The sequence below is a fragment of the Solea senegalensis genome, linkage group LG10 (assembly GCF_019176455.1).
Source record: "Solea senegalensis isolate Sse05_10M linkage group LG10, IFAPA_SoseM_1, whole genome shotgun sequence".
Lineage (NCBI taxonomy): Eukaryota > Metazoa > Chordata > Actinopteri > Pleuronectiformes > Soleidae > Solea > Solea senegalensis.
Genome location: NC_058030.1, coordinates 12211488 through 12222746, shown reverse-complemented (window position 1 = coordinate 12222746; position 11259 = coordinate 12211488).

The window sequence follows — 11259 nt, the reverse complement described above, 5'->3', positions numbered from 1 at the left end:
CTAGTGGTCTAGGTAGGTTTTGGCAGTCACACCTAACCAGGAAGATCTAGGCTTTCACTCAGCCTCAGCTGCAGCAATTATGGTTAAACTGACCTGCTGGATGTCAAAGTGAGACTCTACCCAAAAGCTATTTCTGCTGTTAAGCATTAAAAAGTCATTCCATGTGGGCTTGAAGAATTACTCTACAATGGTATTGTTCCTTAGATCACAGCTTGAATTCATGTCAGTTACAATAAACCCCAATAGTAACCAGCTGTTACAGTGGAAACACAAATGAAAACATCCATATAGGAGGATTTGGTATTTTCTTTCTGCAGTACAGTAGTACAGCAGAGTTCTCCACTGTGCATTCATACATTCTCTATGTTCCACAAATATGTGATGAAATGTGTTACTTTTATATCAGTAATCCCACAGAGATAGTTGTTGTAAACCTATAAGATTAATTGATGATAGTCTAATCTATATAGAAATGCACTTTGACCAACAAAAAAAGAGCCACATTTAGAAAAGGAGGCCAGCCTAACTGATCCAGGATGAAGCTATGGAAGTATCAAACTGGTGCATGCGAACGTTGTGAGCTTGACAGAGCTTCAGTATATGTGAGACGTACACAAATTGGATCAGTGCATTGAACCATACATTGGCAAGAAATATAACGACTTAAAGAGAGTGTATGGCTTGACTGCAGAGGGGGAGAGCCGACGTCAAAGCACAGCATGCTCTTGCGTTGCCAGCCACTTGGGTTTGGTTTCATTTGATTTAGGTTAGCACATAAACACAGACAGTAAATAAACCAACATGCATCACGTGACATCACAACAACTTTTTGCACTTCCCTCTCACAGACTACAGCGTCACTCCCAGAGTCGGGACCCATAGATTGGTCCCCAAATAAATGAGGTATTATTTTTCCTTCCCAGAAAACATACATAAAAAACATACATTGTGATTCATTTATCAAACACATATCTCTTGGAAATGTCTGGTTTATCTACCTTTGGGAAACACTGGACTAAATGTACATGCCGATGGACAAAATACGACAAATATGGCAGTGTGACACTGTGGAAACTGTGATGCTTTTTTCCATTTTTAATACTGTAGTCACTGTTAAAGACCATTGTTTCAAACTAAATTCAACTGACATCAGTCTCGCCAGTCTGGACAACACCACCAATACTTTGTGCTTTCATACACAGAAGAAAAGGACCTGTGTTCGCGGCGGGATCCTCTTGAACAAAGTCGCTTTCACTAGACACATGCTATTTTTCTGGGAATATACAATGGCTGATTGACAGCTAGCCAGAGAAAGAAAACTACAGTGCTGGTCAATTCCAATCAGACGCAGGCCGCCACTTACATGATAGACAGGTTTAAACCCTAATGAGGCGAAGCATGCCAAAATCAACTGGCAAGTAATGGCTCACCTGAATAAAGTTGGAAATAGAGCAAAACTAAAGTCTAAATCCCTGTGACCAACATGTTGATATTGCATCCTAAGTGCACAGTATTGTTTTTTTGGAACCAGTACACCTGCTGGTAATCATTAAAAAGTAGACTATAAAAATCTGGCCAATTCTCAGGAGAAAGGCTTTTTTTTTTGTCATTAGAAAAACTGACAGAATCAAACAAACAGCAGCAGACAACACGGAGCAGAGAACACAGTCCATGTCTGGCTCGGGAGGAAACAAGAGTGTCTGTTTTTAGGACTTGGAGAGTCAATTGATTGTCGAGAGAGAACATTGCTGCTGCTGGGTTAATTTGATCCACATTTTTGCAAGGGGGAGCGGGTGGGTGGCTGGAAGCTCTGCAGTCTTTCTGGGCTGTGGTACTGATGAGTAGGACAGCACCTCCAGTGCGTGATGGCCAGACACACACTGCAGGCCTTGGAAGACATCAACATCAAATACCTCTACAGTATGGTGCAGAGTGGGATTAAGGTTTCCTCTATCACATATTGAAACTTTTATTCCAAGTCTAAAATTGGCCTCACTAAGCTAGCCACAGCTATAAAAGCAGCGTTTAAGCCTTCTATTTATAAATCCCTCCTACATCAATATTCATTTTTGTCACTCTGACAGTGAACAAAAAAAAAAATTACATCAATCATTGTCTGAAATCTTTATTTCTTTGGGGAGGTTAATTATCCTTGGAACAAGCACAGGTCTCCTTTCATTTTAATGTAGATTCCAGTTGTCTAAGTCAAAGGTGATATAATATGACAAGCGCAGGACAATAAAAGAGCAATCATGCAACTATTCCAGTGCTTGCAGTTATTAATTGTCAGCCATATGCATAAGCCAGTACAGATGGTGCTAAGGAGAAAAACATGAGAACTCCTGACACTAATGTGATCTGAGTTTCAAGTTGTTGTTTTTTTTTGTACGTCTTCAGAACAATTTCTGTTTCACTTTTTGACCTTTAAATAAAGTCCAGCTGTTAGGCCCTCTGAACTGTTCCCTCCTTAACCTCCTCCTTCCATCTGCAGAAGGTGAGCCTGTTTGCCCCTGGAGGTGGAAGGTGGGGGTGTACTCATGGAGACGGCATACTTAGCTCCACAGTCAAAAATCCCAAACCTCCACAGACCACTTCCCCAAAAACCCCATCTGGTCCTTTAGCGTGACCCCTCAATTTCTATGCCTTGCAGATATGGAAGTCTGCATAATGTTGGAGGATATAGGCTGTTCTCTACTTTTAGCTTGAAGCACAGACTTGAAAGAGAGCGTCTAACTTTCCAGGCCACTTGAGCTGTATTGGATGAAAACCATCACACGCACAGGGATTTTGGACATGAAAGTCAAAGAATTGACATGCACTTCAAATCAGTTTACGGCTCCTTTTGTCTCCAGAAACGAAATGTCTCATATGAAGAAAGCAGGGGGATATTCTGCAAACGGAGTAAAAAGCAGCACAGGATTTGGCAAGGCTAGTGCTGCCTTGACGCGTTTGGCTGTTGTTGCAGGCAGGATGTTCCACAGTGAAGGTTTAGGGTGGCTGTTGTAAACCGAGCCGGCCATTCATTGCAGGAAAAATAAACAGAGGGCCGGGCCTTAAGAAAGCCCTGAGTACAGTGGAGTGTGTGTTCCCTCAGTTAGCTGACACATTGTTTTAGAAATAACAGTCTGAGAGGCTGCTTTCCATGCCCTTGCACATTCACATATACACCAATGCATGAGTACATTCGCATGTGCACGTTATTACGAGCTCTCTTCATTCTTTCTCCCTGTCTTGGAAAGCACTCACACAGGATCCTAACTCACATCCCTGCAGGACTCCTTTTCCTCTGCGCCGCTGTGATAACATTGTGACTGGATATGGAATGGAATAAACCAACCCTCCTTTCCTGCTCAGCTTCCACTCCTCTATCATTCATCCTCCATCCAGCGGCCCCCTCCACAAACCCAGCTCTTCATCCCTCTCCTGTCCAGATGACTATTTTTAGCGGCAGGGCTGCTATTCTGGAATTTGTTGCTGACTGGCTGCTGCTGGGTGTCTGGGCGGCGATCTCTTCTGGAATGTCTGGCCCACTCTCAAACCGCTCGAGAGTCCCAGCACAGGGCAGACGGCTTTAGGCTCTGATTACAGCGCTCAGCCCGCTGTAGCTGTAGCTCCATCTTCCTCCAGCAGAATCTCAAGGCTGGAGTGAAGAGTAAACTTTATGGCCCTGAGGTACTTTGTAAGTGATTTACCTTTGTATACATTCATCTTTACGTACGCTTTTGTTAGCTGCATTAATTATGGAGCGGTTGCCCAAACAGTGACTTTATGCAGACCCATTTAATCGTAAAGGCAGCACTTGGTTTTAGTTTGAAGTCATAATATGACATCGTTGAAGATACTCTGTTTTGCTTTAGACACGTAGATCAAGAGCACTTTCATATGTGTCCATAAATATAAAACTTCAAACCAACATTAAGATTAGCCAGTTACCCTCTGCATTTTAAGGATCTCAACATTAACATGTTCTATGTTCTTTAATCCCTACAAAAATCTGAAGTGTAAAAACTGACAACTTGATGTTTTGTTTGTCCCAGGCGTTTTCTTGGCTGAACCAGTTACCAGATAATCAGTGGTTATTCCAGGAAGTTACAACCCCCAGCCAAAAAAAAAGTCTGGCTTTAACTCTCTAAAATGCAAAAAATGTCACTTTAATTTTTAAGCCCAGATTAGACAATTAGAAAAAAAAGCTTTAAAAGTGGATTTTGGTTTCTAAACCTAACTGCAGATGGATATGAGAATGGCATCAGACTTTTTGACCGAAAACAAGGATGTATTTCTTCAAAATGTCCAAGCCATTTTTGATATGTCGTGGCTTTGGTTAGAATTTGGTTAAGACTCTAGGAAAGTAAAGTACGACAATGCAATGTTGTTATGTTTTGTGTGTGTGTGTGTGGTCCACAAAAAGAAACTAAGCAGTACTAATGGGAAGTTTCACTGGTCCTGGATCAGGCTTTAGGGCTTTCAAAGCAAAATTGTTTGCAGTGGATGGAACACTGTCCAAACCCACCTGTTGCTCATGATTGCAGAGATCCGCTTGAGCTGGGCCTTGTCGAGAGACATAGTGCAGTATGCCACTCAAGAAAATCAGTGAGCCAGAGAGACCCATTCATTCCACAAGATCACCGGAGCAGAGATGATGCACGACAAGTCAATTAGTCCTTGTGTTTCTTTTTCCGTCTCCCAAAATCATTACAAAATGACAAAGCAATTTGGGACAATACTTCTGCTTGTCATTCAAGGAAATAATTGCTCCGCCGATGTTCTCCGTCCTCGGGCAACAATCTGGATGTAATTTGCACACGTCTCAATCATATTCATTGTTATAAACCTTGCTCTTCCAAATGCTAATGAGAACTAATCTGGTGAGGAAGTGGTTTACCTGAAGCAAAGTGAGTAAGGCACCAAGACAAGGGTGTAAAAATAACATGATGTGGGCCACAGCCAAGTGTTTTATATCTGTGCACCCTTTGCCTCTTCAGAATCAAAGAGGAGGGAAGTGGTCTTGGGTTACCATTGGGATGTGCACAAGCAAGTATGAAAAGTAAAAAGTCAGCGCTGTGAGCATAGATGCAGCTAATTGGCCTTGGCTCCCAATGAGGGGATGTGGGTTTCCCTCTAGAATGGTGGGGCAAAGTCTAGGCCGTTTAAAGGGAAGAATAGAGACTGGGAGGAAGCCGGTCAGACGCCGTGGCCAAGCAGTCCGACTAACTGGCCAGTCCTCGGTGCCTTGTATGAGAGCTGCGTCTTTCCAGAGTGTGAAAGTGTCTGCGGAAGAAAGGGCTGGGAAGCAGAGTAGTTTTTGGCTTCAGCTCAAAGATGTGAGGCCTGGTTTCTCCATGGGCCTGATCTCAGGGCTACTGGGTTTAAGCACTACTGGTTTAAGCTCATCCTTCAATTTGGTTTTGTTTCGGAGACTTTTCCCTTCACCTCCCCCCACCCCAATCCAATTCACTCATAGCTTTAAGTAAAAATACAGCAGAAAGAGGTGGATGGATGGATGGATCCCCCAGCTGGCTTACATTCCTCTGGTTTCCACTTGTGTCTGCATCTCCTTTTTTATGGGTCAATGTTTCTGTGATTAAAGTTTCTTTTCCCCTTTCTTCTCCCTCTGCTTTCCCTCTCTCTTTCCACTCATAGCAATTTTCCTCTGCTTTTTTTTTTCACCCATCCATTTTTCACATCGTCCTTAAAAAGTGACCAGGGAAACTCCCTACCAGTCTTGTCTTTCAGCCACCACCAGAACTTCAGAAATTATTTATTTCACCCTATAAATATATTCCTTTCAACATTTAGCCTGGCAATTATTCTGCTGCCGTTGCAAAATGTGTTGCAATGAGTCCAAAGTGAACAGTGCTGTCTGCGTCAAGACAACATACTGTAGCATTGTTGTCATGCTTTCTTACGGTTTTATCAGCATTCAACAATGTCTCTGCTGAGGGCCTTATCATTTTTGCCACCTGACTGGCCATCCTCAAACTGACATTGTAGTGACAGTGATTGATAAGGGCATGGGTGTGGATTCCCTGTCCTGCTTCCCTTTTCCTCAGTTATTCTCCAGGAGCGGCTGTTTCACACGGGGTGGGGGGGGCTTGATTAAAGACAAAAACCTGAGATAAATTATTTTGTTGTGTAATATAATGTAATATTTGCTAAATATTACTGAACATATGACCTCATATCACCAGGAATGATTTGTATAATTTGACCCCACTGAACCCCCGGCACATTCAGATAGGTTGGTATGGAAAACTCAATGACCCCCTCCTGCCCCAGCCCGCACCAGGTTCACATTAATCCTTGTCCGGGTGGTCCATTTACTGTTGTCTCTCTTTAAAAGAAAGAGGGAAGAAAAAACTTCCCAGGAGTATGTGAGACCTGACATTTGCTATCCCATTACAGCCCACCTCAGACGCTGCTGTGCACATAAAACAACGTGAGATACACGGTAATGAAGTGCTAACCACTGAAGTAATCTCTCTCGGGGCAGCGACCCTTTCCCCTTCCTTTCTCATCCTTCCACCGTTGGTTGGTCTCTTCCAGCTCCGCCCCCCCCTGCTGTTTTACAATAGTATGTCACTAGCATGAGACAACCAGAAAAATGACAATCGTATTTTTGTGCCAAACATGCTTGTGGTAAAAGGACAACTTTGAAAAGGTTTTAGCGGTTCCTCTCATGACGACAAGATCAAAAGCAGCCCCGGGGATGGAGACACGCTTCTTGGATTGATTTAAGAAAAGAGGAACATGTACAGATATCAAGGTCTTTTTCTCCTGCCAAGGCGAGGGGTGGAGAAGTTCTTTTTGGGAAGGATTGAGTTACAAATAAAAGAAACCACTCTGCGACTACAGGTGAGTCGTGTTTAATGCTCACTTAGGGTAACATTTGGATGGGAGGGCTATGTTTTTTTCTTTCAGTCAAAGATACAAATCTCCATTTGGCAGCTGCGGTTTGCTGGGGCGGGGGTTGGCAGTTGGGGTGTCTTGTCTTAACATGGTGGATAGGCCGATGAGTCGTCCCTGAAAGATTCCCTTTATGAGTGATGGCCATCTGGGCCATTTCTCGGTGTGCGTCCTTTATTCTTTTTTCACTCCTCCCTGTTTTCCTCCTCTTAAAAAGCAGAGAAATGTCGGGGGCAAACAAATGAAAAGATAGTTCTTTGAAAATGGATCTGTCCCAGCAGCCCTCCAGCACCACCTACTTCTCCTCAGTTCTGACCCACCACACACACACACACACACACACGCTTGTGCAGGCTTGAAGAAAGAGTATACCTCTCTTCGTCGCACGCAACTGGGGTTGAGAAGGGTTGGGGTAAAATTAAAAGAGAAAAAAAGTAAGGGAAGGAATGATGGAAACGAGATGAGGAGAGAGCGATGGCTCAAGTCTGGTAATTATTTGGAACTTTCTTTTTAATTTACTAATGTACTCTCTCTTTACAAATCCCAAACACAAGAAGAAGAAGACGGTGACGAAGATGGTGACATCAGCACAAGAGACAGAGACAGTAAGGCTATGACATCATCGTTTTTCCAATATGGGTTGTGTACACAAAAATGCAAGGGTGGCTTTTGAGATTTACTTTTTTTTTTACGGAAAAAAATTGCATTATAATCCTCCCAACAATTCAAACCAGTATGGATAAAACTCATTATCGTATGTACCGGCCATCACCCTCAGGGACAGAACAAGTCAAGCTGTTTCCAGCCTTTGCGCTACAAGCTAAGTCTGACATTTGGTACAGTGCATAATGGATATTTTCCAGAACCTGCTGTTTCCTTGCTGCTGCTGGGATAAGAAGACGAGAGTTTTCAGGTCACGAAACCACAACAATGAGCTCAAATTGGCTTAAAAACTGTGAAGTTTCAGAGGACTACATAGTCTGCTGTTACTCATTAGAAGTGTCACCTCTCATATTACGCACGCGGCATAGTTTGATTCTTTGTTAAATAACCTAATGGCTAAAGAATGAAGCTGTGATGTCTTTGAAGGGATGATTTACATTCCTTTGGGAGAAAAAAAAACAACAACCCAGAAAACAGTGCCATCAATTCAAAGTAATGCATTTTTCAATGACACCGTTTAGAATCTAACTCAAATTCTGTGATTAGCGAGGAGCTGCCATAACACGCCGTTCTGACCGCTGAAACCATCACACCGAGACATTCAGTACCTGACAACATCAAAGACGATGACAAACACACACCTCCCACACAGTGTCTAAAAAAGCAAATCTTTCATAAGCTAATGATATGCCACATAGTGGTGAGCAGGATGGGAGAGATAAGTGCACAGGCAGACATTCCAAGCAGCTGATGTCAACACGCTATCCCAAAAAATACGCTCACTATGATGTTACAAACCAAAACATGCACCCTCGGACAATGTGAGAGTTGATACGTTTTGGACGAGGGTGGTCCCCCGACTGGCTGACTCGGAGGTCAAAATCATAACTCCTGAGGTAGAAATTCCTAAGCCCCCGGTCTGAAAGGTGAGAGGTGGACTCCGGAAGCAATACTAACCAAAGGACTGCTTCACAGGCCTTCTGACCACAAGGGCACATTCCAGTCATTCTATCTTCAGACAATGATGTCCTGGTGAGTTTACAGAAGACACTTCACAACCTGTGTGGCAGGAGAGGAGGTGGGGTAACAAGACACCGAGCCGCGTATCCTTTAATGTCATTGTTCTTTTCCCACTCCCACACTTAGCTGTACACTTAGTTTGAACCCCCGGTGAATCACTGTGTATGAAAGCCTGAGAAGCTCATTCATTCGTTTAAAAACGGCCAGAAGTTTATTTAGACTTACATGTTGGACCAGGGAAAATAACTTACAACCTTGCGGCTTCAAGGTCAGGTCATCTGAAATGTGGAATACAGCTCAACCATCTCACAATAGTGTCCTTTGGGAACAGGAATGAGACTGTTTTATGTCATATTTCATAGATATATACAGTATAATTGCGTCACACACAGATACTTCTGCTGTAAAGTAATGCAGACAGAGTGTTTTTATTTGCTCAAGTTTTGAAATTTCGTGAAAATCTCTGTGACATTTATGCCTACACTCAAAACAATGTACTGTTGGAGAATGGAAATTCCTTTGAAATGGTTTCTACAGCCATGCCACAAATATGTCTTTACTGAAAAGTGTCTCTGTTGTTTTGGATAGTCCACAAACCTCAGAGTCAACAGTTTCCCACTGGATTTATGGAAGAATTCATCAGCATGAGTAAAAACAAAAGACAAAAAGTCAAAAACAGTCAACACAGTATCATCTGTTGATTACTCAGTATTGCAAACAAGTTATTCTTATGAAAAAGAGCAGCTGTTGAAATCGATCAACAGAAGTTGGACAAAAGTTTAACATGAACATCTGGTCCGATTACTTACTTATGTTGTGTGAAAGTAGGCACTTTTTCAAGCCCACAATGGACAAAATTGACATCTATAAAGTAAATGCAACTGTAACTAAAGATGATATCACTTGGAAGGGAAAGCTTAGGTGAGGGATAAATAGCTGTAAAATGCACCAATGAATGTTGCTGTATTTAACTTCACTATATCGTCAACAGCAGTTTGAGTACCAACAAAAAAGTGGAGTTATAGTTGTAATGAGGCGAGAAACGGAAGTTCAGATTAACGCTGGCTTTAATGTCAATCACTTCCACGCGATCACTTTGCATCACTGCAAATTATTACCGGCCTTTTTCATCCACGGCAAATATGCTTTAAGGGTCAGCAGTCACCCGCAGGACATTGACGGAGTTGCGCCAGGTGCACATGCGGTACGTTGACAAGGTTATTTACATTCGTCTGATTCACATCCTGAAATGGTTTGATCTGGAATTTTCGGTGAATAAAGCAGCTGCATAAACAGGAAAAGCAATTTGTGCGCATTCAGTGCTAACCACCAGTTTAGAGTTTAACTCTTCCCTCCTGCAGAGGGAAGAGTTTCATTATAACTCTCACTAATGACAATCTCACCCCAATTAACCTGGGTCTTCTGCGGATGGAGATAGAAGCTTTTGTGCGGCGTGTGTGATGAAATGCAAGCTTCATTTCCCCAGTGTAAACACAGCAATTATTGGAGGGGTTTTGGCACCGGGCCTTCTGCAGTGACAGGCTCAAAAAGGGTTCTGTCTCACATGGGTTGCCTTTCAGCCAGGCACGACCACGGGTGGAGCAGCTACTTCCTGTGCAGAGGCAGAGAAAAGGCCGAAGGGGTTAAAAAGGAGCCCACTGACCCACACAAACAAGCACTCTCATTCATGTCCTCTGTTACTCCCTCATTGCTTAAGTCTGACTCACAGACGTTCAAACACTGTTGAAACTACCCCCCCCACCCATCCCATCAGCAGCACTACTTTAGAAAAGCTCTCTCTCTTCTGTCCTCCCCTCAGTTTAAACATCAGCATCCACTGCTTTTACACACAGTCATATTGTACACACAGCATACATGAACAAGTGCACATCCTCCACACACACACACAACCACACACTTGGTCACTCCTTTACACACAAACACCCTGGGAGAGGGAGAGGAGGTCAACATAACTCTTCTCTGGAGAATGTAGAAGTAGTTTATGTTGCCATTGGAAAGGGAGAGAGGCATCTTGTGTGAGCTCAGATGAGCAATTATCCTTTTTAGCACACAGACAAAAAAGGGTGGTGTGTGTATGTGTATGTGTTTGTGCTTTTTTTTTTTCTTCTGGGAAGCAGCCACAGGAGTACGCCAACATTTGCACTGAATGGGCAAGCGTCGATCTGTCACTCGGTAGGAATGTGTTATTTTTACTGTGACTATTTTTACCTCCACTTACTTCCATGGCGCCAAGTAATAACTTCTTTTTTTTTTGTTTGGAGACATAAATGTGCAACAAGAAAAGGTTCTTGAGGTATTAGTTTTCAGTCGTTATTGCGCTTTGCATGCACTGTATGAGGTGGATATTACATTTTGAACTGGGGCTCATTTGGTTTATGGTACCCACTTACTAAGATGTGGTGACATTATATAAAAGAGCATGGCTTTATAAACACGGAGTGAACGAAAACACTACAAGCCATAGAAAGTAGGAGAAGCACAACTAATACAGACATCTGTCTGTACTTATTAATGATAGTAACCTATTTTAGTTTGAAGAGGTTTGTGCACGTTTTTTATAGCTGTGGATTTTGGGGGTTGTGTAAAGTGGGCTTCTCCACTGCAACAGTTACTCTTATATTGCCTTTCATGAAGAGTACGCATAAACATTTA